This window comes from Rhineura floridana, chromosome 5 (assembly GCF_030035675.1).
Source record: "Rhineura floridana isolate rRhiFlo1 chromosome 5, rRhiFlo1.hap2, whole genome shotgun sequence".
NCBI classification, from domain to species: domain Eukaryota; kingdom Metazoa; phylum Chordata; class Lepidosauria; order Squamata; family Rhineuridae; genus Rhineura; species Rhineura floridana.
In genome coordinates, this window is record NC_084484.1 from 166,920,745 (window position 1) to 166,947,930 (window position 27,186).

The window sequence follows — 27,186 nt, forward strand, 5'->3', positions numbered from 1 at the left end:
AGAATACGGTTTCTCAGTTCATCTGCATCTGTTGGGTACAGGGAGGGCATACTTCGCCCACATGCATCAGCAATGTTTAACTTTTTCTTTGGAGGTGTGTGTGTGTGTGTGGGTACAGATACTTCTGATCTGAACATTTCTAATCATCCTGGGTATCTAATTCTATATGGTCCTAGTGCTGGCCTGTGGGCTAGCTCTGTTATGGAGCTGTTATGAGAGATCAGGGTTCAAATCCCCACTCCACTGTGAAGCTCCCCAGATGTGACCTTGGGCCAGACACAAAATGAATTTCTATCCCATCCGTCTGCGTGGAAGTAAGCAGCTCTAGATAGTCGAAAGGGCAGAGATCTGATTCTCTTACATTTCATCAGTTTCATGTCTTCTGGCCATATGCACTTCTTGAATTACTCACCACACAACTAGTTTCTATGCAGATGATCAGCTTAGGAGAAAGAGAAAAGAGAGGGGAAAAGTGACATTGTTTTTTAGCCCATCCAAGATATGTGTGAAGAATGAAGGCTCAAAAAGTGGGAGCAATCAAACGAACTTCCAAAAATCCAAACATCTGGAAATGGGATTTTCCTCTTACAGCTAGGGATGGAAAGACCTGTTAATTTCAGTCCTCTCAGTTTCTCATTTCCCCCCAGTCTTATATTCAGTTCTCCACATTTCTGCAACAATCTGAATTTTTTTCCAAAAAAAATCCTTGTGAAATTCTTCAGTATTTTATTGCAAATTTCTCCTAATGAAACACATTTTTGTCTGCAGTTTTGACTAAAGTTCACATTGTTGCAAGCAATTTCTCCTAATATAATGCATTTTTGTGTTATTTTATTTTTATGCACTCTTTCCCCTAATACAGCCTTTCCCAACCCTTGGGTCCCCAGATGTTGTTGGACTACAGTTCCCATCAGCCCCAGCCAGCATGGCCAATGGCCAGGAATGATGGGAATTGTAGTCCAACAACATCTGGGGACCCAAAGGTTGAGAAAGGCTGCCCTAATATATGCATTTTTGTAAACATTGTTTGGCTGGAGAACTGCATTGCAAAATTTGGATAAGTGCAAATTTTGAAAGCTGGCTGTGTTTCAGTTCTCATATTGTTTTGGAAAGTGTAACTTGGATAGATTCGGCTTTAAATGCAAATCGAATTGAATTTCTCCCCCATCCTTACTTAAGGCTGGCATTTACAATTTTAATAACCTTACCAGCTACTAACCTTGTCCTTGGGGAAGCTTTGTGGGGTGGGATTGTAAACTTTGCTTAAGCTGTTTCTCCAGAGCTGAATGAGCTGCCTCTCCAGAGGGAAAGACAAGAGCATCTTTCCAAGCAGCCTCAGGAAAGTTTTTGCTTTTGTTCTTTCCTTGGCCTGTTTTTTTTTTAACAGTGCCCAATGCAAAAATAGGATCAGGCTTGAATTAATTATGTGCAAGTTTTCCTCTGGCCCTTCTGAAGTCCTGTCTTGGTTCAACATGGACCGTTTACACTAAGATAGTTAGTATCTAAAATGATATACAATCCCAACTTGCAAGCTAAAATGCACAAGACAACAGTACAACAATGAAAAACAAGAGACTTGGGCTGAGAGATTGCCCGTGTTAACAGGTGAATTTGAAAAGCCGGTGGAATGTCAATACAGATTAGGCCTCTCCTATTTCAACAGGGAGCGTCATGGTGCTACCCATGAAAAAGCCCATCTCCACATCACCACAAGCCGATAATCATTAAGATGTGCCAAGACTAACCAGATTGCGTTTGTTGATCTTGATACCCTTGCTGGCCAATAAAAGAGAAGTCAGTAATCTGGTCCACAGTTGTTTATGGTTTTAGTAAAAAGGCCTAAAAACTGGCTTGGTGGCCAAGAGGCAGCCACTGCAGGTCCCTTGGCACAAGCGTGATATTTGTCCAATAAAGGGCACCGTGCACTACTCAGGCTGTGGCCCCCTGTTCCAGCTGCAGCATTAAGGGTAAGTTTATTTTTAAAATCTAGAACACATCCTTTTGTTCATTTAAAAATTTATACCTCAACCTTCAGAAAAATTGCCTAGAGCAGCTTCCTGCAATGCCACCGCTGCCCCAATCTACAGATGCAGACAGGGACAGCTTTGTCCCACCCCTTCCTGGATGGATAAAATTGGGAAGGGTGAGCAGCACCATGTGATGCCACCCAGCCAATGGTGAGGGAGGTGCAGAGTGCTTGAAGTGGCAGCCCTGCTGTCCAAATTAAGCAGTGCGGATTTCATCGGACACTGACAATGTGCACTGTGATGTTCCTGCTTATATTGTAAATATGGTAAGTGCTGGTTATATAGAAGACATATGGTAAGTGGAGTGAACGAGGACGGGGAGTACATGAGCAGTAGAATGCCAGATGATTGGCTGAGTGTTTGAATGGCTGGGAGTATAAATGGAAGAATGACAGTTGAATCAGGGTGGTGGATGTTGGAGGTTGAGAGCAGGTGAAAGAGGTTTTGGTGGTGTTTGGAGGTTGGTGTTGTTGTTGAGAGTGAATCGGAGTTCTGAGGCAATTAATGAGAAGTCAAGTACATGTCAGAACATATATGAAACCATAAGCTTGTCAACAAAGTAATTAAGTAATCTTGTTATTTCTAATTCTTAATAAATATTTTTTGGTTAAATAAAATCCTGATTCCTTCAGCTGAGATACACATACCAGGGGGAATAGCAAAGTAACCAAGGCTGAACAGTTTGTATCAAATGGTGGCAGCGGCAGATCAGAGGAAAGTGTATCCAGTCCCACAGAAAAACCCAGGGCTGTATGCTTCAGAGTCAAGGGGCTGTAGGGGGGTATACAAATTACCTATACCCATTGACACAAGGTATCGGAATAGCCAGGCAGAGACTAGGCACAGTCTATTGGCTAAAAGGGTTACAGAGTGGCGGGTGGTGCTGCCTAGCAGTGGGATCTCTTGAGATTGGTGCTAGTGCTGTAAAGGGTAAGAATAAACCTGACGATCCTGTCTGCTGGTAGCCATAAGTGAGAGCTTCACAGGTGGTGCCGGGGAAGGACGTCACATGCACACCATACAATGAAATGACTTCCCCCCAAGAGTCCTGGGAACTGTAGTTTACCCTTCACAGAGCTGCAATTTCCATTTGTGTGCATTAAATGTATGGTGTGTTCACAGCCACTATTTAGGGCTGAGTAGGAATTTTAGGGTACATTCTTTACATTGGATCAAAGTAATTCCTTCCTCCCCCCCTTTTGGCTCTATTGGGGTGGGGCTGTATACTATAGCCAGCATGGATTTTTCTCATTTCGCAATGTTAAATTGAAAATATCCCCCCATGTCATAATGCTCATTTCATTCTCTATGAGGGGAACAGGGTGTCTCCTAGCAACTCTTAGCATCCTTCACTAACTACACTTCCCAGGATTCTTTGAGAGAAGCCATGACTGTCCAAAGTGAAATAAAGGCCTGGTGTTAGGGTTGTCAGGTTCAATCCCTGAGACTGATCCTGTATCTTTAGGAGAAAAGAAAGTCAGCCAAGTGCATGTGTTCTTGCAACCCTGCAATGAGAAAAACCACAAGGTGAAATCCTCCCTCCTCCCTGCACAACTTTTAAAGATTCAAAAGACCTCTTGGAGGCTGGGCCTGGCAACCCAGAGGTCTTTTGTATCTTTCAAAGTTGTGCAGGGGGAAGGGAGAATTCCACCTTCTGGTTTTTCTCATTACAGGGTTGCAAGAACACCTGCACTCGGCTGACTTTCTCTTCTCCTAAACATACAGAATCAGACTCAGGGATTGAACCTGGCAACTATACCTGGTGTGGATGTGGCCAGGGACAGCTTTGGTTTAAATTTGGGTGGGAGGCTACATGTGCCTGCTGTAGAATAAAAAGGTGGGGGAAATGATGAAAAGCAATGATATTGTTCACAATGTTTTCCTTTTGGAAAGGAAAGCGGCTTCCTGTCTGTTCAGTATGCACCCACCCAATCTCCTCCCCTCCCCCTTCTCCAGGTCAGTTTCACTTATCCTAAGCATGATTGCACAGGAGTAAATTCCACTGAACTCAAAAAAGCATGCAAATGATCAAATCTGCCCTTCCTCCTCCCCCCTCCTATCACCTCCCTCTTGTCCTTTCCCTTACCCCTCTCTCTGCCTCCTCCCTCCCCTTCCAATCCCCTCCTTCCCGCCTCCTCCTTCCCCTCCCCTCCCTTCCTCCTTCCCTCTCCTCTCCCCTCTCCCTCCTTCTCCCCCATGGTCAGTTTTACCTATCCTAAGGAAGATTGCATGGGAGTAAATCTCACTAAGCATGTAAATGATCAAACCTACCTTCCTCCTCCACTTCCCATCCTGCCTGCTCCCCTCCCCCTCCCCCCTCCCCTTCCTTTTCTTCTCCTCTCCTCCCCATCCCCCATGGTCAGTTTCACTTATCCTAAGTATTGCAGGGGAGTAAATCCCATGGAATTTAATAAGCACGGAAATAATCAATCCATTCTCAGCAAACTTGCACAGGATCCCATTTCTTACTTCCTGGATTAAAAAGCAGAGAAATTCACTAATAGGCAAAAAAACCTTGCAGTTTAAGAACATACCTATAGCCCACATATATTTCTATCAAACTTTAAAAAGCAGGGAAATTGGGCAGCTATAATGATTGCACCAGGGGAGCAGGAGACCTGATCTCCTCTCTGAGATATTGTACTGCCCTACAAATTTGTCAAAATGCAAACACCATTTGGGTTGGTCTTTCACAGTCCAATCCACTTCCTGTGTAGCTTGGAAGAATTTGGTAATGTGCCTCTGAGCGTATGGTGAGTGGTGGCAATGCCTGTAATCAGCCCAAATAACAGAAACAAGAAATGTGCTGCACTGATCTTATTGTAGCAGGGAGGAAGCAACAATATTAAGACAGTTGATATAATTCAGATAGTCACTTTAAATATGTTTGATTTACTTTGCAATTTGAGTGAAGTTTCCTATAGTAAATCATTTTATTTTGCTTCTGTTTCTGTGAATATGCAAAGTACAGCAACACTTTGCATAGTGTACACTAAAAAAACTCCAAAAACAATGGTGGAATAATGGCACTGACTGTTCTGCAGAATAATCTCCAATGGACATGAGGAATGTCTCAGTTTGCAGAAGATAAAACAGTGCGAAGTGAAATATAGTCTAGCAAAATTATAGGTGTGCTCTATGCTTCTAATTGACCAAGCCCACCTTTCCTTAAGTGGAGTGGTTTAAGCACAGCAGGCTGAAAACATGCATCTTGGGCAGGCCAAGTTTGTTTTTTCCAATAGCTAGAGTCATTGCTTATATAGCAACATATTGTAATCAGACTGATTTTACATCAAACTGCAGTTTCAAATTCATCTGCAAATGCACCCAAAATAGAACTAGAACATAATCTCCAGTTTGAAACACGAAAGGCTATCTTCAACATCATATGGCATTGACCAATAAAAAGGCTTTGAAATTAATAAAAAATAAATTTGACACAGATTTCTAGGATGAATAATGAGAGAAATAAAGTTTTCTAGATTAGATTTTCTGTAGAAACAGGAAAGAAGCAAAGTAAGAAGAACACCAACAAATATACAAAAATGTAATTCTCCATATTTGGAGATGGCAGGTAGTGCCCCCACTCACTATCTACTCAGAGGCATATGTTACCAAATTCTTCCAAGCAACACAGGAAGTGGATTGAACTGTGAAAGACCAACCCAAATTGTGTTTGCATTTTGACAAATTTGTAGCACAGTACAACATCTCAGACAGGAGGTCAGTTCTCCTGCTTCCCTGGTACATTCACTATAGCTGCCCAATTTCCCTGCTTTTTAAAGTTTGATAGAAATATCTGTGGGCTATAGGTACCTTCTTAAACCACAAGGTTTTTTTGCCTATTAGTGAATATTATTCATAGTTATAATATTTGACTTGCTATTATATTTTAAAGAAGATTCTGTTTAGAACGGTAGTCCTCTCGCAGTCTCTGTTGAACCAATGCATTCAAATCCTTAAACAAATGTTTAGGAGGGATTGTTTACTGTTAGTTGTTAATTTTAAAATGACTTCTTTGCTAATACTGGGGAACTAATTAATTCCCACCAAACAATTTGTTGGAATTCACTGTCTCAACTATGATAGTAGATACACATTTCCCCCTGTATTTTTTATGTTTTGCTTTGGGTTTTTGTTGTTGTTGAAAATGTGAACAGTGTTTGATTTCATGCTTCTTATTAAGTAATGCTTTACAGATGCTAAATTGCAGCAGTAAGCCAAGGATACACACGTGATGTCCTCATAAATGTCAAATGAATTCTTTATGATTAGTGCTATTATAGTGAATACCAAACAATTTCATTATAATTAGTGCTATTACAATGAATACCAGAGGAATTCATGTTAATTTGCAGAAGTACGCTGAATAGCAAATGAGCTCAACATGAGAGCCTGTATGAGGTTGTTCCCACCCACCCCCAGGAAGCAAATGTAAGGTTCAATATGAGCGCTAAACACCAGGGCCAGTTCTGCCATTAGGCATACTGAGGCAACTGCCTTTAAGAGGAATCAGCATCATAAGGTACTAGGGAATTGCCTTATCAAGTCAGACCATTGGTCTATCTAGTTCAGTGTTATTGAGATTGACTCATAGCAACTCTCCAGGGATTCTTTCCTAGAAATGATGCCAGGGAATATTTGCATGCAAAGCAGAAGAACATACATTGGAGGTGCTATGCTTCCAAATACCAGTTGCTGGAAACTGCAGGAGGGGAAAGTGCGCTTGCACTCAGATCCTGCTAGTGGGCTTCCCATGGGCATCTGGTTGGCCGCTGTGAGAACAGGAAACTGGATTAGATGGGCCACTGGTCTGATCCAGCAGGTCTTTCTTATGTTCTTAAGATCAGGGGTTCCTAACTCATTTCTTTTAAGTTCCTGAGGGCAGTGGAACTATCAAGAGGGCCACCTCTGACAATCTGAACATCTGAGAATACTGTATCTGTAGGGAAAGGAGGTGACCTTTGAAATATCTCAGGCCTAAGTTATGCCCCTAAAGAAGAGTTCTGCTGGATCACACCAAATACCCTTCTAGTCTAGCATCCTGTTTTCACAGTGGTCAGCCTGATGCTAGGGTTGCCAGGTTCAAAGCCTGAGACTGATCCTGTATATTTAGGAGAAGAGAAAGTCAGCCAAGTGCAGGTGTTCTTGCAACCCTGTAATGGGAAAAACCACAAGGTGGAATTTTCCCTTCCCCCTGCACAACTTTTAAAGATACAGAAGACCTCTTGGTTGCCAGGCTCAGCCTCCAAGAGGTCTTCTGTATCTTTAAAAGTTGTGCAGAGGAAAGGGAGAATTCCACCTTCTGGTTTTTCTCATTACAATATTGCAAGAACAGTATTGACTGACTTTCTCTTCTCCTAAAGATACAGGATCAGTCTCAGGCCTTGAACCTGGCAACCCTACCACAGGAAGCCCACAAGCAGGACCCAAGGGCACAGCCTTCTCCCCACTTAAGAGTCTCATCAACTGCTATTTACTCAGAGGCACATTGTCTCCAAAACTGGAGACTGAGGAACTTAGCACTCATGGCCAGAAGCTCAGCCTTCTATACATTCCTCAGCAGTTACTAGTTTTGGCCTAAACAAAATGCGTAGGACATCTAGAGGCTCTCATTCAAATAAACTGTATCAGGGATCTCTAGCAAATCATTTTTAATAAGTCTAGAGAAATATCTTAGATGTTTCACACTTCCATAACTGTAAAAACCTTTGTCTTTCTTGTGCCTTGAAAACAGACCCTTCTTATTGTGGCTTAAAGAGCCTTGTATCCCCCCCCCTCCAAAAAAACCTCACCTTTAGAATCAAATAATAATCTGCTCTTGGATCTACTATATAAATCTATTTCTTTGGGAAGACTGTGTGCTTTCCTTGTTTGTTTTTTTCATTTGCTTTGCTTTGCCATATGGCAAAAACAGCACCCTTTTAATTTTTTTACAAAAAATATATTTATCTAAAGTTGGAAATAACTTTCACAACCATCAGGTTCAGTCCTCCATGCTGTGGCAGGATTCATTGCAAAACCAGCTTCGCATTGAATGTATTACACTCATTTATAAGGGTAAATAACTTAATTATAATTGAGTATTAATGCATGGTAACGATAAATACAGGAAAATGGTGTGAGAGAGTCCCTAGGGTCCCCTGGAATGATGCAAGATTTGGAGCATTGTGGAGGTGAGGTGGGGACACCAAATTGAGTATTACTGCCACTGCCACCCAAAGCAGTTGCCAAAGAATAGTGAAGCAGCAGCAACATATAAGATGAAAGTAATAGAATAAAATTCATTCAAATGAATACTGAAGCAAGCAAGCATTTTAATCACCATCTTTATTTTATTTTTTAATATTTATTTATGTCATTTATATCCCACCTCTCCTCCAAGCAGGTTGAGGTAGGGCACATGGTTTTTCCCCCTCCCCATGTTATCATCACAACCCTACAAGGTAGGTTAGGCTAAGAATTGGTAACTGGTCCAAGGTCACCCAGTCAGCTGGGTCAAAGCCAAAAGGAAGCCCAGAGGCTGATGCTCACAGAGGCGAAAGGAGAGTCCGGAGTAGTATGACGTGCACAATAGGAACATGGAATGTGAGAAGCATGAACCAGGGAAAGTTAGAAATTGTCAAGTAAGAAATGGAACGCATCAACATTACAATACTTGGTGTGAGTGAATTTAAATGGATGGGAATGGGACACTTTCAATCAGGCGACTACAAAATGCAGGAAATGAGAAATTAATAATAATAATAATAATAATAATTTAATTTTTAGGCCGCCTATCTGGCCGAAGCCACTCTAGGCGGCGTACATAACAAATTCAATAAAATACAATAATACAGTAATTACAGTAAATACAATAAAATGCAAATAATCAACAGTGACAAATAGCAGCAAATGTAATACATAGCAACGGGCATTGAGTATATAATTAGCCCATCCCAATAGTCCCAAAGGCCTGACCAAACAGCCAAGTTTTTAAGGCTCGGCGGAAGGTATCCAGGGAAGGAGCATGTCAAAGATCGAACGGGAGGGAATTCCAGAGAGTGGGGGCCGCCACCGAAAAAGCCCTCTCTCTAGTCCCCACCAACCTAGCCACTTTTGTTGGTGGGATTGAGAGAAGGCCCTGCGTGGCTGATCTTGTCGGGCAGCATAGTTGGTGACGCTGGAGGTGCTCCTTTAGATAAACTGGACCGAAACTGTATAGGGATTTAAAGGTTAACACCAACACCTTGAATTGGGCCCGGAAAACTACTGGAAGCCAGTGTAGATTAAATAATACTGCTGTAATATGATCACGGCGACGGCTGTTTATAAGTAAACGAGCCGCCGCATTCTGTACCAGTTGAAGTTTCCGGACCATTTTCAAGGGTAACCCCACGTAGAGCGCATTGCAGTAGTCTAATCGAGAGGTGACCAGGGCATGTACTACCAGTGGGAGCTGATGAACAGGGAGGTAGGGTTGCAGCCTGCGTATGAGGTGTAGTTGGTACCAGGCTGCCTGGCTCACTGCCGAAATCTGAGCCTCCATGGACAACCTGGAATCAAGAACAACCCCAAGGCTGCGGACCTGGTCCTTCAGGGGTAATTGTACCCCATTAAACCTCAGGTCAACAGGACCCAGCCTACCCCTGTCTCCCACAAGCAGTACCTCGGTCTTGTCAGGATTTAGCTTCAGCCTGTTCTTTCCCATCCATCCACTCATGGATTCCAGGCACTTGGACAAGATCTCCACAGCCAACTCTGGTGAAGACTTAAACGAGAGATAGAGCTGTGTGTCATCCGCATATTGGTGACACCGCAGCCCAAATCTCCTGATGATAGATCCCAGCGGCTTCATATAGATGTTAAATAGCATGGGAGAGAGGATAGAACCCTGTGGCACTCCACAAGTGAGGGGCCAAGGGTCTGAAACCTCATCTCCCAATGCTACCTGTTGGTACCTGTCAGAGAGAAAGGAACGGAACCACTGTAAAACAGTGCCTCCAATTCCCAGTCCTTCCAGGCGATCCATCAAGATACCATGGTCAACGGTATCAAAAGCCGCTGAAAGATCTAGGAGGACAAGAAAGGTGAATTCTCCCCTATCTAATGCCCTCCTCATATCATCCACCAGAGCGACCAAGGCTGTTTCAGTTCCATGTCCAGTCCTGAAACCCGATTGGTATGGATCCAGATAATCCGTTTCATCCAAGTGTGCTGACAATTGGTTAGCCACCACTCGCTCAATGATCTTGCCCAAAAATGACAAATTCGAAACAGGGCGAAAGTTGTTCAAAACCTGGGGATCCAAGGAGGACTTCTTTGAGATAGGTTTTATAATTGCCTCCTTGAGGGCCAGTGGCATCACACCCTCCACTAAGGATGTGTTTACCACCGCCCTAATCCCTTCGCCCAGTTTCTCCTTGCAATTCACAAGGAGCCATGATGGGCAAGGATCACCCAGACAGGTGGTAGGCTTCACAGATGACAGCACCTTGTCCACTTCCTCAGAAGGGAGAGGCCGAAACCGATCCGACCGGACCAGATTGCAGATGGTCAACTCTGGCTCCTTCACTGCATCCACGGCGCACGGAATCGAGCTCCTTAGGTGTTCGATTTTATCAGCAAAGTGTTTTGCCAATTTGTCACAGGAGGTCTTAGAATGTTCCAGGGGTACCTGAGCAACTGGACCGACCAGGCTTCGGACCACCTGGAACAACCTCCTGGGACAACACTCTGCGGATGCAATAGAGGCAGCAAAGAAATCCTTCTTTGCCGCCTCTACTGCCACCTGGTAGGCAGCTACTGCTGCTCTGACCTGTGTCCGAGCACCTTCGGAGCGAGATTTCCGCCACCGGCGTTCTAGTTGTCTCACCTCCCGCCTCAGATTGCGCAGCCGTGGTGTATACCATGGTGCTATCTGAGTTCTATTCAGGGGGAGAGGACGTTTCGGGGCAACTTGGTCCAATGCCCTGGTGATCCCCTCATTCCACTCCATCACCAGGGTTTCGACCGAGCGACCTTCAGCAGGTTCCAATTCCCCAAGCGCAGTCAGGAATCCATCTGGATCCATCAAGCGCCTGGGGCAGACCATTCTAATAGGTCCTTTGCCCCTGCGGAGGGCGTGTGGCAATGAGAAATCTATATTCACCAGATAGTGATCTGACCATGACACAGGGGTATAAGAAATAGCCCCCACTTTCAGAACACTTCCCTCCTCTCCCAGGACAAATACAAGGTCGAGAGCATGACCGGCTACGTGGGTGGGCTCAGTATTATTAAGGTGCAGTTCCCAGGAAGCCATGGTTTCCAGGAAATCCCGAGGGGCTCCAACGAGAGTGGTCTCAGCATGCACGTTGAAGTCCCCGAGAATTAATAGCTCTGGGGACAACACTCGTACATCCGAGATCACCTCAAGCACCTCGGCCAGGGAGTCTGCTGTGTTGCGGGGCGGGTGGTACACAAGCAGAATCCCTAAACTGCCCTTCGGGCCCAACCTCCAATACATGCAATCAACAAACTTGGTCCTCGGGAGCGGAGGTCTGGTAAAAACCAAAGATTCCCGATAGATGACTGCCACTCCCTCTCCCCGCCTTCCCACCCTCGGCTGCTGGGCGTAACGGAAACCCAGCGGACACATGGCCTCAAGAATGGGGGCTGAGGCCTCGTCCAGCCAAGTTTCCGTAACGCACACCAGGTCTGCGCATTCATCCAAAATCATATCATGAATGATAGATGTTTTTTGTGACACAGACCTGGCATTACACAACAACAGTCGAAGGTCGGTAGGAATCCTGCGTCTCCCAGTTGTCTTCTGGATTTGGGCAGACCCGGAACAAGGGATGGATATTATACATCTATCTCTTGTTCCTCTAAACTGACATGGTCTGCCCCCAGCATCGACCCAGCGTCTGCCGCCCAGTCTTGATATAGCTTGGTCCCCCTCCCTCTCCATCAGAACTCCCCTGGATCTACACATGCCCCTGCCCCTGTCCGCTTAATGGACAGGTCACCCACCCTAAACAATATACAAAACGGAGGCCCACCTCCATAATACACGCTGACAACAATCAGCTAATCCCTCAATTAATGGGAGGGTACATCCAACTGCAAAACACTACTAAAATATAAGAGTTACAATCACTACACCTTCATACATTCCCACATACAATTCCTGTCACACCTATCTCACATTCCACACCTTATATACAGTCATGCACACACCCACTCCTCCAAATGAAATCAACATAACAATCACAGTCCGAACCTCTGTGCACATAAATAAAAATAAAATAAGAAAAATAAAAATATAAATACAAAAAACTGATAGACACAATATACACACACCCACTCATCCAATCAAACCAACATGACAAACATAGTTCCGCACTCTGTGCGCATAGGCGCCAACTTCTGGATCTCTCTCCTTCTCACGAGAAACGCTACCTCTGGAGGATCCAGATGGCGATGATGACAAAAAATACAAGGCACAAAGGGCCACAGCGACATCGGAGCCCAGGTCACGACAAAGCGCAGCCACAGCAACAACAGCAAAGGGCACAGTCACGGCAGAGATGGTGGAGCACAAACCGCGGCGAGAAGCGCCATGGCCGCCCGACGGCAGAAGAGAAGGAACGAACCGCCCCGCAGCGACCAGCCACAGCTCCAATGCGTAGAAAGGCGGCCCAAGGCACTCGGGAGAGACGACAGAGTCCGGCACAGCAACAGCAACGACAGAAAACACAGCGACAGCAGCGAGGGCAAAAAGAAGCGCCCAACAATGACGACAGCGAAGGGCACATCAATAGCGGCAGTGGCGGCCGATCGGCAACAGGAGCACAACAATGGAGGCCGCAGGGACGGCCCAGCAATGGCCGCGGACCGAACCCACCCAAGCCCCAGCGAGAAGCAGCCGGCAGCAAGCAGCAGGCACAGCCACAACAGGGAACACAGCGCACAGCAGCACAACAGCACAGCACCAGCAAAGGCAAGGTAAGATGAAAAGGCCTCGCTCATCCCCGGCTTTGATTTTAAATCCAGCCGTCCACAGCAACCACAGCACGATCTTATTCCAAGCTTACCAGCTTACCAGGGCAAGGGAGAAACGGGTAGTACCAAAAAAGAATTCTCCCGTCCATATACTCCCAATAAAAGCCCAGATGATGTTAGAATCAATGTTAAGAGGTATTAAAAGTATTAAAAGATGTTAAAAGAGGTAAACGGCAGGAGCTCCGAGCGCACGCTCTTCCACCTAAGCCGCCATGAAGGCCGAGCCAAGAAGAAATGTGGTTGCTTTAATAGTGAGAAGAGATGTAGCAAGAGCAATTAGGAGCTACAACGCAAGGTCTGAGCGAGTGATATCAGTGAGATTAAATGGGAAACCTATCAACATAACCATCATCCAAGTCTATGCTCCGACGGCAAACGCAGAAGAAGAGGAATTGGAGAGATTTTACGCAGAAGTACAGGAAGAAATTGATCACATACCAAAACAAGATGTGCTGATAATCATGGATTGGAATGCAAAAGTAGGGAACAGAGAAGAATTAGGAATTGTGGGGAAATGGGGCCTAGGAAACAGAAACGAAGCAGGGGAAAGACTTCTTGAATTCTGTGAAGCCAACAATTTGTTTCTTGCAAACACATTTTTTGAACAACCAAAAAGACGACTGTACATGCGGACATCACCAAATGGTCAATATAGGAATCAAACTGATTATATAATTGGTAGCAGAAGATGGAGAAGTTCCATATTTTCTGCAAAAACAAAACCAGGAGCAGACTGCGGTACAGATCATGAATGGTCGTATCGAAAATCAGAGTAAAGCTAAAGAACAACAACAAAGCAATCATAATGCCAAAATACAATTTAAATAACATCCCAGAAGCATATAAAGATCAAATAAGGAACAGGTTTGAGACTTTAAACTTAGTTGACAGAGAACCAGAAGAACTATGGAATGAAGTTAGAGATGTTTTCAGAGAAGAATGCAAAAAGACAATACCTCTTGTTAAAAAGAGAGATAGACCTCAATGGATGACTGAAGAAACTCTTAAAATGGTTAAAGAGAGAAGGAAAGCAAAAGCAAAAGGAGATAGAAAGACAGTCAGAACCCTAAATGGAACAATACAGTGACAAAGAGAACTATTACAATAGTTACTGTATAGAAATAGAAGAGGACAACAAACAGGGTAGAACAAGAGCCCTGTTCCAAAAGATTAGAGAAATGAAAGGGAAATTTAAACCAAGAGTAGGGATGTTGAATAATCAACAGGGGAACACACTGACTGACCAAGACGAAATAAAAGGGAGATGGAAGCAATACACTGAAGAACTTTATAAAAGAGATGCCAGGATGACAGATTCATTCACGGAGGAACCATATGATGAAGAACCAGAAATTTAAAATACTTGGAAGAAACAAATCACCAGGAGTAGATGGCATACCAATAGAGTTGCTACAAGCTACTGAGACTGAATCTGTCCAAATTTTGACAAAAATCTGTCAAGAAATATGGAAAACTAAACAATGGCCCACAGACTGGAAGTGTTCCATGTACATCCCAACTCCAAAGAAAGGGGATCCCAGAGAATGCAGTAATTATCGAACTATTGCCTTAATATCCCATGCAAGTAAAGTAATGCTCAAGATTCTACAACAAAGGCTCTTACCATATATGGAACAAGAAATGCCAGATGGCCAAGCTGGATTTAGAAAGGGAAGAGGCATCAGAGATCATGTCGCAAACATACATTGGATAATGGAGCGGAGCAAGGAATTTCAGAAGAAAATCACCCTGTGCTTTATAGATTACAGCAACGCCTTTGACTATGTAGATCATGAAAAACTATGGAATGTTTTAAAAGAAATGGGGGTGCCATAGCATCTGATTGTCCTGATGCGCAACCTATACTCTGCACAAGAGGCTACTGTAAGGACAGAATATGGAGAAACTGATTGGTTCCCTATCGGAAAGGGTGTGAGACAGGAGTGTATTTTACCACCCTATTTATTTAATCTATACGCAGAACATATCATACGGAAAGCAGGATTGGACCAAGATGAAGGAGGTGTGAAAATTGGAGGGACAAGTATCAATAATTTAAGATACACAGACAATACCATACTACTAGCAGAAACCAGTAATGATTTGAAACGAATGCTGATGAATGTTAAAGATGAAAGCACAAAAGCAGGACTACAGCTGAACGTCAAAAAGACTAACAGAATGACAACAGAAGATTTATGCAACTTTACAGTTGACAATGAGGACACTGAACTTGTCAAGGATTATCAATACCTTGGCACAGTCATTAACCAAAATGGAGAGAATAGTCAAGGAATCAGAAGAAGGCTAGGACTGGAGAGGGCAGCTGTGATAGAGCTAGAAAAGGTCCTCAAATGCAAAGATGTATCACTGAACACTAAAGTCAGGATCATTCAGACCATGGTATTTCCGATCTCTATGTATGGACGTGAAAGTTGGACAGTGAAAAAAGCAGATAAGAGAAAAATCAACTCATTTGAAATGTGGTATTGGAGAAGAGCTTTGCTGATACCATGGACTGCGAAAAAGACAAATAATTGGGTGTTAGAACAAATTAAACCAGAACTGTCACTAGAAGCTAAAATGATGAAACTGAGGTTATCATACTTTGGACACATCATGAGAAGACAGGATTCATTAGAAAAGATAATAATGCTTGGAAAAACAGAAAGAAGTAGAAAAAGTGGAAGGCCAAACAAGAGATGGATTGATTTCATAAAGGAAGCCACAGACCTGAACTTACAAGATCTGAGCAGGGTGGTTCATGACAGATGCTCTTGGAGGTCACTGATTCATAGGGTCACCATAAGTCATAGTCAACTTGGAGTCACATAACAACAGGATTTGAACCCTAGTCTCCCACACATGCACACACATGCACACCACAAAAACATGTGCACATACATGCATGCACACACAGAGAGAGTCTTGCAAAATCCTAGCTGAGATCACTCCTGATAATCCTGGGAGATGTGAAGATACAACTATTTTTGTGTGTGTGTCTGTGTATTACAGATAGAAAATTTTCTGTTTCTCATTTTTTTCCAATCTTAATTTCAGTTCTCTACATTTCTGCAGCAATCTGCATTTTTTAAAAAAATCCTCATGAAAATTCTCCAATATTTTAGTGAAAATTCTTCCTAATAAACACATTTTGGTAGGAAGTTTTGAATCATGTACAAATTTTTGCAAGCCATTCTTGTCATATAATGCATTTTTGCATGTTATTTTCACTCCTATATTCATTTTTATGCACCCCCTAATATGTGCAATTTAAAAACACTGTTTGAGTGATGAACTGCATCACAAAATTTGAATAAGTGCAAATTCTGAAGGATTGCTGTGTTTCGGTTTTCATAGTTGCGAACAAGGAAGGGCTGGCTTGTGCAGCTGTGGAAAGCTGAGCAGTCCCTAGCCCAGCCTTTCCCAACCAGTGTGCCTCCAGATGTTGTTGGACCACAATTCCCATCTTTCCTGACCATTGGCGATGCTGGCTGAGGCTGATGGGAGTTGTGGTCCAACAACATCTGGAGGCACACTGGTTGAGAAAGGCTGCCCTAGCCAGTGGGGAGGACTAGCTTCAGAGGGAGGCAATGGTAAACCCCCTCTGAATACCACTTACCATGAAATCCCAATTCATAGGGTTGCCATAAGTCAGGATCGACTTGAAGGCAGTCCATTTCCATTTCACAGACACACACACACACACATAGTGAGCCTACACCAGTGTGCCTCTGAATAATTATCGCCCATCCGAGAGAGGGGGGGAGAGAGAGAGAGAGACTACACCAGTGTACCTGGTTGTCCCCCATCCTCATTTGATCTCGTAGCTTAGGTTAGGTTAGGCTGGGAGGTAATAACTGGCTTCATGGCTCATCAAGGATGATGACTCAGATCTCTCTTGTCCTCATCTAATCCTCTGTTCATTAAACCACACTGGGCCTTGACCCTGGGTCTTCTCAGAGCCTTGTGCACAAAAGCTCATAGAATCAGGATTTTTGTGTTCTATGTAGCACAGCCAGACCCCAGTCTTGAGATTTTATTCTTTTGCAAAATGGGAATACAGTGATCAAGAGTTGCTATGAGGTGAACTTAAAAGAAATGGAACGACTTGTACATTAAAATTATTATGATCAATACTTCTATTTTCTCCACTCTCTGTGATTCATTTATAGGCTTGTTAATCAAGATTCAGAAAAACACAGTCAAAGTTTTAAAGAAATCTGTTATACTTTGCTTGACTTTTGACATTTTTTTCTGTCAGAACAACTTCTGAAATGTCTTTAATTGTTAGCTAATTCAAGGTACATGGCAATATCATGGGGTTATACATTATATATAAGATTAGTTACCCATAGTGACCCACAAGACCGCGTTAGTGTTAATACACAGTATCTCTGAAACAGATCATTACAGAAAACTATACTTAATTTAAGTGACATATTAAATTTCTTAAATACATAATATAAAATAAAGAATAGGTCAGAATCATCCCCCTCCTCCCATTGCATGGAATAACTCCATCACACCTTCACAGCATAATGCATGAATTGCGCACCTCATAATGACACCACTCACACATTCTTTCAATTCTTCATCTCCTGACTCTTAAAGGTCTCTTCTTTAGGCTAAACTCCTTCAATATTTCTTCCAAGCTGTTCCCCAACTTGGAGGTGATTTCAGGAGGTGGGAGTGAAATTTTGCAAGGATTCATGGGGAGGGGTGAGAAAGAGCTTATTATTTTTTCCCTTTTAACTTCCATAATAATGACAACAGAAGTCTTCATGGCAGCCACCAGATGGTGGCACTATTTTCCTCCCCCCAACCCAAAAAATGCCTTGGGCACAGGGTTATTCCAGGGTATTACTGTGGGGAGGAGAGCCTGGCTGGGAGTCCAGAGTCTGTGAGTTCAAATCCCCAGTCGTGTCTCCTGGGTGCTAAGGGCCAGCTAAAGATCACCCTACAGTGAATGGCTCAGGGGTTACGTGCCCTGCCACCTGTGCAGCCATGGACAATCTGCATAGTCCCAATGAGCCCAGTTGCCCCCGAGCTGGCAGTTGCGGACAAGGAAGGGGCTGGCTTGTGCAGCTGTGGCAAGCAGGGGAGGACTAGCCTAAGAGGGAGGCAATGATAAACCCCCTCTGAATACTGCTTACCATGAAAACCCTATACATGGGTCGCCATAAGTCAGGATCGAATTGAAGGCAGTCAATTTCCATTTTACATCAAAACTAGCTCTGTTATTGTTATGAGGTAGGGTGATGCTACTGCCTCATTCTCAGTTTTAAGCCCATCACCATAAGCCCTTTGAAAAACCCTACTCCAGCAACTGAAATGGCCCACCAAATTTGCCATCTGTAATTGGGGTGGTGATTTTTTGGGAGGTGTACCTCTACCCTGGCTGGTCACCATGCCAACTCTACTTGATCAGGGAATGCATTTCAGGGCTTGCTCCTATAAGATCAATTAATATTTCATGTGTAAGTTACTTGTAAAGCCACTATTTTGGAGCTTAATAAGTAGGACTAAAGGTGAAAAGGATTTACTTCCAAACATCCTCCTTCGGGAATGCTAAGAATGACATTGATTCTCCGGACGCTTGCTGGATGTTGCCTGGCTGGCTCTGCCTAAAGATTAGCCGAGCATTCTGTGTCATCTACTGAGGCCCTCTCCATGTTCCCAAAAGTACGAGAGGTGGGACAGGGCCTTTTCCAGTGGTGGTACCAAAATAACAGAAGGCCCTGCCATGGCTCTATCATGGCTTGCCTTTCAACAGGCAGCTAAGACCTATCTTTATGCCTGAACATTTGTAGATAATGCAAATGGTTTTCTGATTGTTGCTATTTTTATATCAAGGATCAAGGTTCTGGTTTTGTCATACACAGCCCTACACAGCTTGGGAACAGGATACCTGAAAGATCATCTAACCCATTATCAGAGCTTGGAAAAGTTACTGTTTTTGAACTACAACTCCCATCAGCCCCAGCCAGCATGGCCACTGGATTGGGCTGATAGGAGTTGTAGCTCAAAAAAGTAACTTTTCCAAGCTCTGCCCATTATATATCAAGTCAATCATTGCACTCTGCAGGTGAGGGCCTCCTGCAGATACCATCTTAATCAGAAGGGCCGCTCTGCATAACATAGGAAGTGGACCTTTAGTGTTGTGGCACCAACCATTTAGAATTCCCTCTCCTTAATATTAGACTGGCACTGTTATCTTTTCAGTGCCTACTAAAGACCTTCCTCTTTCAACAAGCCTTTTAAGTAGAGGCTGTAGCCCAGTCTGTGCTTGTGCTGGAATTGTTTTTTAAGATGTTTTTAAAGCTTTTTTTAAAAAAGATTTATTTATTTATTACATTTATATACCGCCCCATAGCCGAAGCTCTCTGGGCTGTTTACAGCAATTAAAAACATTAAAAACAAATATAGAAATTTTAAAACACAAAAAACAATTTAAAAACAATTTGAAAATACATGCTAAAATGCCTGGGAGAAGAGGAAAGTCTTGACCTGGTGCTGAAAAGGTAACAGTGTTGGCACCAGGCGCAGCTCGTCGTGAAGATCATTCCATAATTTGGGGGCCACCACTGAGAAGGCCCTCTCCCTTGTTGCCACCCTCCGAGCTTCCCTCGGAGGCACCCGAAGAGGGCCTTGGATGTTAAGCATAGTGTATGGGTGGGTTCATGTCAGGAGCGTTCCATCAGGTATTGTGGTCCTAAGCCATGTAAGGCTTTATAGTTTAAAACCTGCACTTTGAATTGAGCTTGGAAACATACAGGCAGCCAATGCAAGTGGGCCAAAATTGGTTTTATATGTTCGAACCGTCTGGTCCCTGTTACCAATCTGGCTGCTGCATTTTGCACAAGCTGCAGCTTCCAAACCATCTTCAAAGGCAGCCCCACATAGAGTGCATTGCAGTAATCTAACTTGGAGGTTACCAGAGCATCGACAACTGAAGCCAGGTTATCCCTGTCCAGATAGGGACGTAGCTGGGCCACCAACCGAAGTTGGTAGAAGGCACTCCATGCCACCGAGGCTACCTGAGCCTCAAGTGACAGAGATGGTTCTAGGAGAACCCCCAAGCTACAAGCCTGCTCCTTCAGGGGGAGTGCAACCCCATCCAAGACAGATTGGACATCCACCATCTGGTCAGAAGAACGACCCACTAGCAGCATCTCAGTCTTGTCTGGATTGAGCCTCAGTTTATTAGCCCTCATCCAGTCCATTGTCACAGCCAGGCACATTGACAGCCTCACATGAAGAAGATGAAAAGGAGTATTAGAGCTGCGTGTCATCAGCATACTGATGGCAATGTACTCCAAAGCTCCAGATGACCGCACCCAACGGTTTCATGTAGATGTTAAACAGCATGGGGGACAGAACTGACCCCTGTGGAACCCCATACTGGAGAGTCCAGGGTGCCGAGCAATGTTCCCAAAGCACCACCTTCTGGAGCCAACCCGCCAAGTAGGAGCAGAACCACCACCATGCAGTCCCTCCCACTCCCAACTCAGCCAGTCTTCCCAGAAGGATACCATGACTGATGGCATCGAAAGCCACTGAGAGATCAAGGAGAATCAACATAGTCACACTCCCCAGTCTCTCTCCCAACAGAGGTCATCATATGGGGCGACCGAGGCTGTTTCCATCCCAAAACCAGGCCTGAAACCCGACTGAAATGGTTCCAGATAATCAGTCTCATCCAAGAGTGTTTGGAGCTGGCCCACAACCACTCGTTCAAGGACCTTGCCCAGGAATGGAACATTTGCTACCAGCCTATAGTTATTAAGATTTTCTGGGTCTAGGGAGGGTCTCTTCAGGAATGGTCTCACTACCGCCTCTTTCAAGCAGCCAGGGACCACCCCCTTTTGCAGCTAGCTTTTATTAGCCAAGAAGGGCAAGGATCCAGCACAGAAGTGGTTGCACAAACCTGTCCAAGCACCTTGTCAACATCCTCAAGCTGTACCAACTGAAACTCATCCAAGAAATCGGGACAAGGCTGTGCTCTGGATACCTCGCTTGATTCACCTGCTATGACACTGGAGTCTAAGTCCTGGCAGATGCTAAAGATTTTATCCTGGAAGTGCCTAGCAAATTCATTACAGCGGGCCTCAGATGGTTCTACCATGTCCTTGGGGCCAGCATTTAATAGCCCCCGGACAATTCTGAAGAGCTCCGCTGGGCGGCAGATTGATTATTTGATAGTGGCAGCAAAATATTGTTTTTTTGCTGCCCTCACTGCCCCTAAATACAGCTTACCATAGGCACTTACCAGTGTGTAATTGCATCCACCAGGAGTTCGTCTCCATCTGCACTCAAGCCGTCTCCTATATTGTTTCATCGCTCTCAGCTCTGGGGTATGTCATGGAGCCGTACGAGCTCTACAGAGGAGAGGGCTCTCAGGAGCAATCATGTCAACCTCCCTGGACATTTCTGTATTCCACAGTTCAACCAGGGTTTTGACAGGAGCGCCAGCCCTATCACCTGGAAAACTCCCCAGAGCACTTTGAAAACCATCCGGATCCATTAGTCTCTGGGGGCGGACCAATTTAATAGGTCCCCCACCCTTGCAGAGGGGAAAAGCTGCTGTAAGTCTAAACTTCAGCAAGCAGTGGTCTGTCCATAACAGAGGGACTGATGTAAGGTCCCCCACATTCAGATCACCATCTCCATGTCCAGTTGCAAAAACCAAGTCTAGAGTATGCCCTGCTACATGTGTTGGGCCAATGGCATATTGGGACAGTCCCATGGTTGGTTGTCATGGAAACCTTGAAATCCTGAGAGCCCCGGATAAGGTGGCCTTGGCATGGATGTTGACATCCCCCAGAACCAACTCTCTGGGGGATCTCAACAGTACACCCGAGATCACCTCCGTCAGCTCAGCTAGGGAGTCTGTTGGGCAGCGGGGTGGGCAGTACACCAACAGAATCCCCAGTCTGTCCCGCTGACCCAACACAAGGTGCAAACACTCCAGACCAGTAATCACATGGACAGGGTGCTTGCAGAGGGAGATGGAGCTCCTATAGACCACAGCAACCCCCCCTCCCCGACCCTCAGGTCTACCCTGATGCTAAACCAGGTACCCTGGCGGACATAGCTGGGAGAGACTGACTCCTCCCTGCTCACCCACCCAGGTCTCGGTTATACATGCCAGATCGGTTGCCTCATCCAGAGCTAAATCATGAATGAGGGAGATCTTATTATGCACTGATCTGGCTTTTAGGAGCAGCATCTAGAGGTCTGAGAGCTGGCTGATAGGGCAACCAACAAACCTGCGGGTGTGGGGAGGACCAGAGGAAGGCACAGTCGGTAACTGCCTGGGCCACATTCCCCTTACCTGGCAAGTCCTCTTCACAACGCAATATCTCCCTCTACCCATCACTACACTGATTAGGGCCCCCTCAAGTCTCCACGCTTGGCTCCGAGTCCTCTCTCCCAGGCATATAACTCAAGACCCTCAAGTCCCACAAAAAGCCACAGAATCTACAAAGCAGGAGCCATCTCGGCCAGCCAGCTTATGTATCCCCTCCAGGAAAGGGACAGGTGGACAAAATCAGCAACAGCTGGCTGAGTACCTGGGGCCCTGGTTCTGCAAGGCGTGGCAACCTGCAGCACAGACATCCAACAGGGAGAGGGCGGTGGTGGTAGCCAAGCAGCAGCAGCAGCAAGCAGGCAGACAGGCAGACAGCCGCAGCAGATGGCTCTCCTTCTCCCCTGGGTGGTGGTAGTCCCCTTCTTCCTGCAGGCATGTTTTACAAGATGTTTTGTTTTAATATGTTTAAAGTCTTTTGTTTTTAAGATGTTTTAAATCTTTTTTAGTGTTTTTGTTTACCGCCCTTGGCTGCTTCTGGGAGGAAGGGCGAGATATAAATTTAATGAATGAATGAATGAATATGTCTTAAGATTTTTGTTGGGTTTTTTGTTATAACTTTATAATTTTGGATTTTTATTAACTTTTATTGGTTCATTTATTTTTTATTTAAACCTTGCATATAATCAGATAGAAAGATGAAACAGAAATACTGTTTTTTATTTTTTTAAAAAACCTGAACAGAAACAAATTATCATAGCAGCCATGTGGTACAGATTCATGGGTCTGTTTTCATTTGAAGTAGGAGGCTATTTGAATTCTTTATATTTTTAAACAAGTTCCCTGCATGCTATAGCAAACAACCAAATCATTTTCTTGATAATGTCCTAAACTAACCTTCCCCCTAACATAATTTTTTTAATGTACAAGTCAGCTGGTTTTCATTTCAAATATGGTAGAACATCCAAAAATGTGATCCCCCAATTACAATTTGAAATGGAATTGCCCCTCGCAATCTGCACCATGTGACTGTTTTGCTTTAGTTCTGCTTTATGCACTAAAAATAGTAAGCAAACAGATGGCCCTGGGAAGGCTGGTGACCAGCAGGCCTGATGGAGATAGCCATCCCTTTTTATTAAAGGTGAGGCAACTTCTTATCTCTAAGAGCCACCGAGAAGAGCTTATTGTATTTAATAAAATACTGGTGAATATACTCTTGTCAAAAAGAAGAAGAAGAAATGGTATTTGAATGCAACAGGGAAATTGACATCCCCCATCTTGTTAAATTAATTGAGGTTTATCAAATCTAGTTATTAAGGTTTTCCTGTACCATAAAAAATTAACGAATAGCCTCAGCCTCTCAAGCTAAAATGTCAGAGGAAATGGAAGCTTTGTAGAATACGCTGTCTATAAATTATTGACATCTTTGCAACCATCCTATTAGAATCCACTCTCCTTCACCAGGAGGATAAATGAACGGGAGTGGTCTACTGATTGACTTGTCCCTGTCGTATATTTCAAACAAGCTTCCATAGCATGGCCGAGGTCATCAAGGGCTTGAAGAAGAATTTGGATCATTAGAAGGGGCATGTTCCTTCCTGGAAGAGAAATGGATGGTCACAGACTGTATCAGTCTTCAATCTCATGTATTCACAAGCAATTAAGCTCTTGGAGAGAGAAAACAAAAGGTATTAGAAAGCCTTCCTATTCAAAGAGATCCATTTGTTGTGCAAACCATTTGTAGGGAAGTAAGAAACGTAAGAAGAACCCTGCTGGATCAGACCAAAGGCCCATCTAATCCAGCATCCTCTTTTCACGGTGGCTAGCCAGGTGCATACGGGAAACTTGCAAGCAGGACCTGAGTGCACCAGCACTTTTGTCCATTCATGTTCATCAACAACCGGTATTCAGAAGCACACTGCCTCTGATACTGGAGGTAGTAAAATATAATTAGATATATCAGCTGAAGCATGTATACAGAGGCCCCCCCTAAGAGCTCCAAGTGCTTCACCTAAATCAGTGATTCTCAAATGGTGCGCCCAGGCACACTGGTGCGCCCTAAGAGGTGGCTAGGTGTGCCTCAAATATTATGAAAGTATATTTTAAAAATGAGAAGAAACCCATTTGTATAGGATAAGTAATAGTTTTCTATAGTTTAAGTTATTTTTATTCATAGTTTAAAATATATTATTTTTAATTTTGTACACTAAGTGCGCCAGAAAATTTTTATGTTTTACAGTGCGCCGCGAACCAAAAACATTTGAGAACCATTGACCTAAATTATCATGCAGCAGGTCTAGACTTTATACTTACCATGTGTTTCCTACCCACAGAAAAACTTGTGAAGTTTATTGTAACTTACTTTGTGTGAACCGGGTCCGCAACTTTTCCATCCATGATACACAATGATGGTATGCACCAGTGGTGTAAGAAAGCATATGATATGATGGCACCCACTCAAAACCAAGGATGGAGAACTTCTGTTGGACTACACCTTCTATAATCTCTGACCGTTCACCATGTTGGCTGGGGCTGATGGGAGTTGGAACCTAACAATATCTGGAGGACCACTGGTTCCCTACAGGCAGGGACAGAATGGGAAACTCATCATGGGGATGCTGACCTATATTGACCGAGTGAGTGTAACATTTACTCCATCTCTCAGGAAGCCTAATAACAATAGACTAAGAGACAGTGATTTGCCTATGGCCAACTAGTAAATGTATGACTAAGAAGATACTTGAATATGCAACCTCCTGGCCCATAGCTCACTTGCTCGGCACCTGAGCTGTGGTCACCAATTTAGCATGCCTTGACTACCAATGCAAATTAAATAATATACCTGCTTTTTTTCCTTCATATAACCAGGCAAAGAAAACATTGGCAGTTGTTCTATTCATGCTTTATTTATTTATTTATTAAATTTATATCCTGCTCTTCCATCCAAAGGAGCCCAGGACTTACCAGCTGAAGTAGGAATGAAGCCATGGCTCCTGGTCCGGCCCCTGATGTCACATCCCTGGGTTAGCCATTGACAACGCATGATGTCTGAAATGTGCAGTGTCGTTCATCACAGCATGAGGCAGGAGGCTAACCAAGGTGTTCAAGGCAAGCCATGCAGCACACAGATCTGCCCTCCAACATCTCACATTTACTTCTTGTTGGCCCAGCATCTTCTGCCTGGGGTGACTGCCTCACTCTTCCTAACCATAGGACTGGCCCGGGCTCAGAAGCAGCAGTAGGAAGAACTTCATAGAAGGAGAAAGCAGCTGAGAGAAATGCCGCATCGTAAAACACTATACCCATCCAGTGTGTCTCTGACCAGGAAGAGGACTTCAAGGGCTGTAGCTCAGTGGTAGAGCATGTTTGTTGCATGTAGAAGGTCCCAGGTTCAATCCCCATCATCTCCCGGGAGGGCTGGGAATTTCCCATGTCTGAAACACTGGAGAGCCACTGCCAGTCAGTGTAGACTATCCTGAGCTAGATGGAACAATGATCTGACCTGGGCCCCGTTCACGCCGTACATTTATTCCTCTATTATTCCACTGTAAACAGTCATGTCTTTCCCCAAGGAATCCTGGGAAGTGTAATTTGTGAAGGGTGCTGAAAGGAGTTAGGAAAATCCTGTTCTCACGGAGCTACAATTCACAGAGTTCTTTGAGAAGAGGGCTAACTATTAAACCACTCTGCAAATTGTAGCTCTGTGAATAGGAGTCCCATAACAACTCAGCACCCTTCACAAACTACACTTCCCAGGATTCTTTGAGGAAAGCCATGACTGTTTAAAGTGGAATAGTGGAATAAATGTATGGTGGCCTTGGTCTAAGGCAGCTTCCTATGTTCTTCAGTCTTGTCCTAATTGTCATTCTGGGAGAACTAATTGGAGTGAACATTGGTAAAAAGCAGAATTGGCAAGTAGGTTTTTAAAAGTAAACCTACTTAAGGATAAATATCACCATTTCCTTTTTTAAAAAGTGCACATTTAATATAAGCAGCTATTAAACAAAGTGATAACATCTAGTCTTGCATATTGTTGATATACATTCTATGTGAAAAAAGCTTTTTGATAAATATATTTGCTTGACATGCCAAACAAATGTGTTCTCTCTGTGTCTGTTCATTCCATGACTACAGCTTAAAAACCTACTATTGATCATGTACTAAGGAGATTTCATTAGAGGTTTTATCATGGCAGTGAAATTATAAGGTTTAAAGAACTAAAGTATATTAATAATACATTTGAGGAAGAACCCCCATCTTCCACATTTATTTATGTAATTTATAAAAAAAATCTGTAGGCCACTGTGAGGCTTCCTTCCCTGGCTCTCCCTGTCAGGCTCCTACCTGCTTGTGGTTACTGCCTGTCTCTAGGCACCACCAGGGACTCCACCAGTCCGGACCATCCTCTCTTATGGTTTCTCTCCCCGCTGTAGCACAGATCTCAACAGATCCCCCTGCTAGGCAGCACCACCAGTCACGTCCTATAACCAGTATTCCCAGAGACTCTGCCTGAGTCTCCCTCAATCTGGTTACCTCTGTGACTGAGTGCTTATGCTGTCCCCAATCCCTTTGATTTACTCAGACTGCTTATAATTCTGGTTTGCTCTGAATACTTGTGGTGTTATTCTTCCCTTCCCTGCTGCCACCATATTATCTTTCAGCCTTGGTATTTACCTCACCCTCCCTTCTGGTCTGTGAAACCCCAGCCAAGGATCAGGCCTTTGGTAAACCAAATTAAGTATTTATTAAATAACACAGATAACAAGCTAACAAGATTTCTTCATAAGGCACATAAGCATATGGTTTTATCTAATACTAATC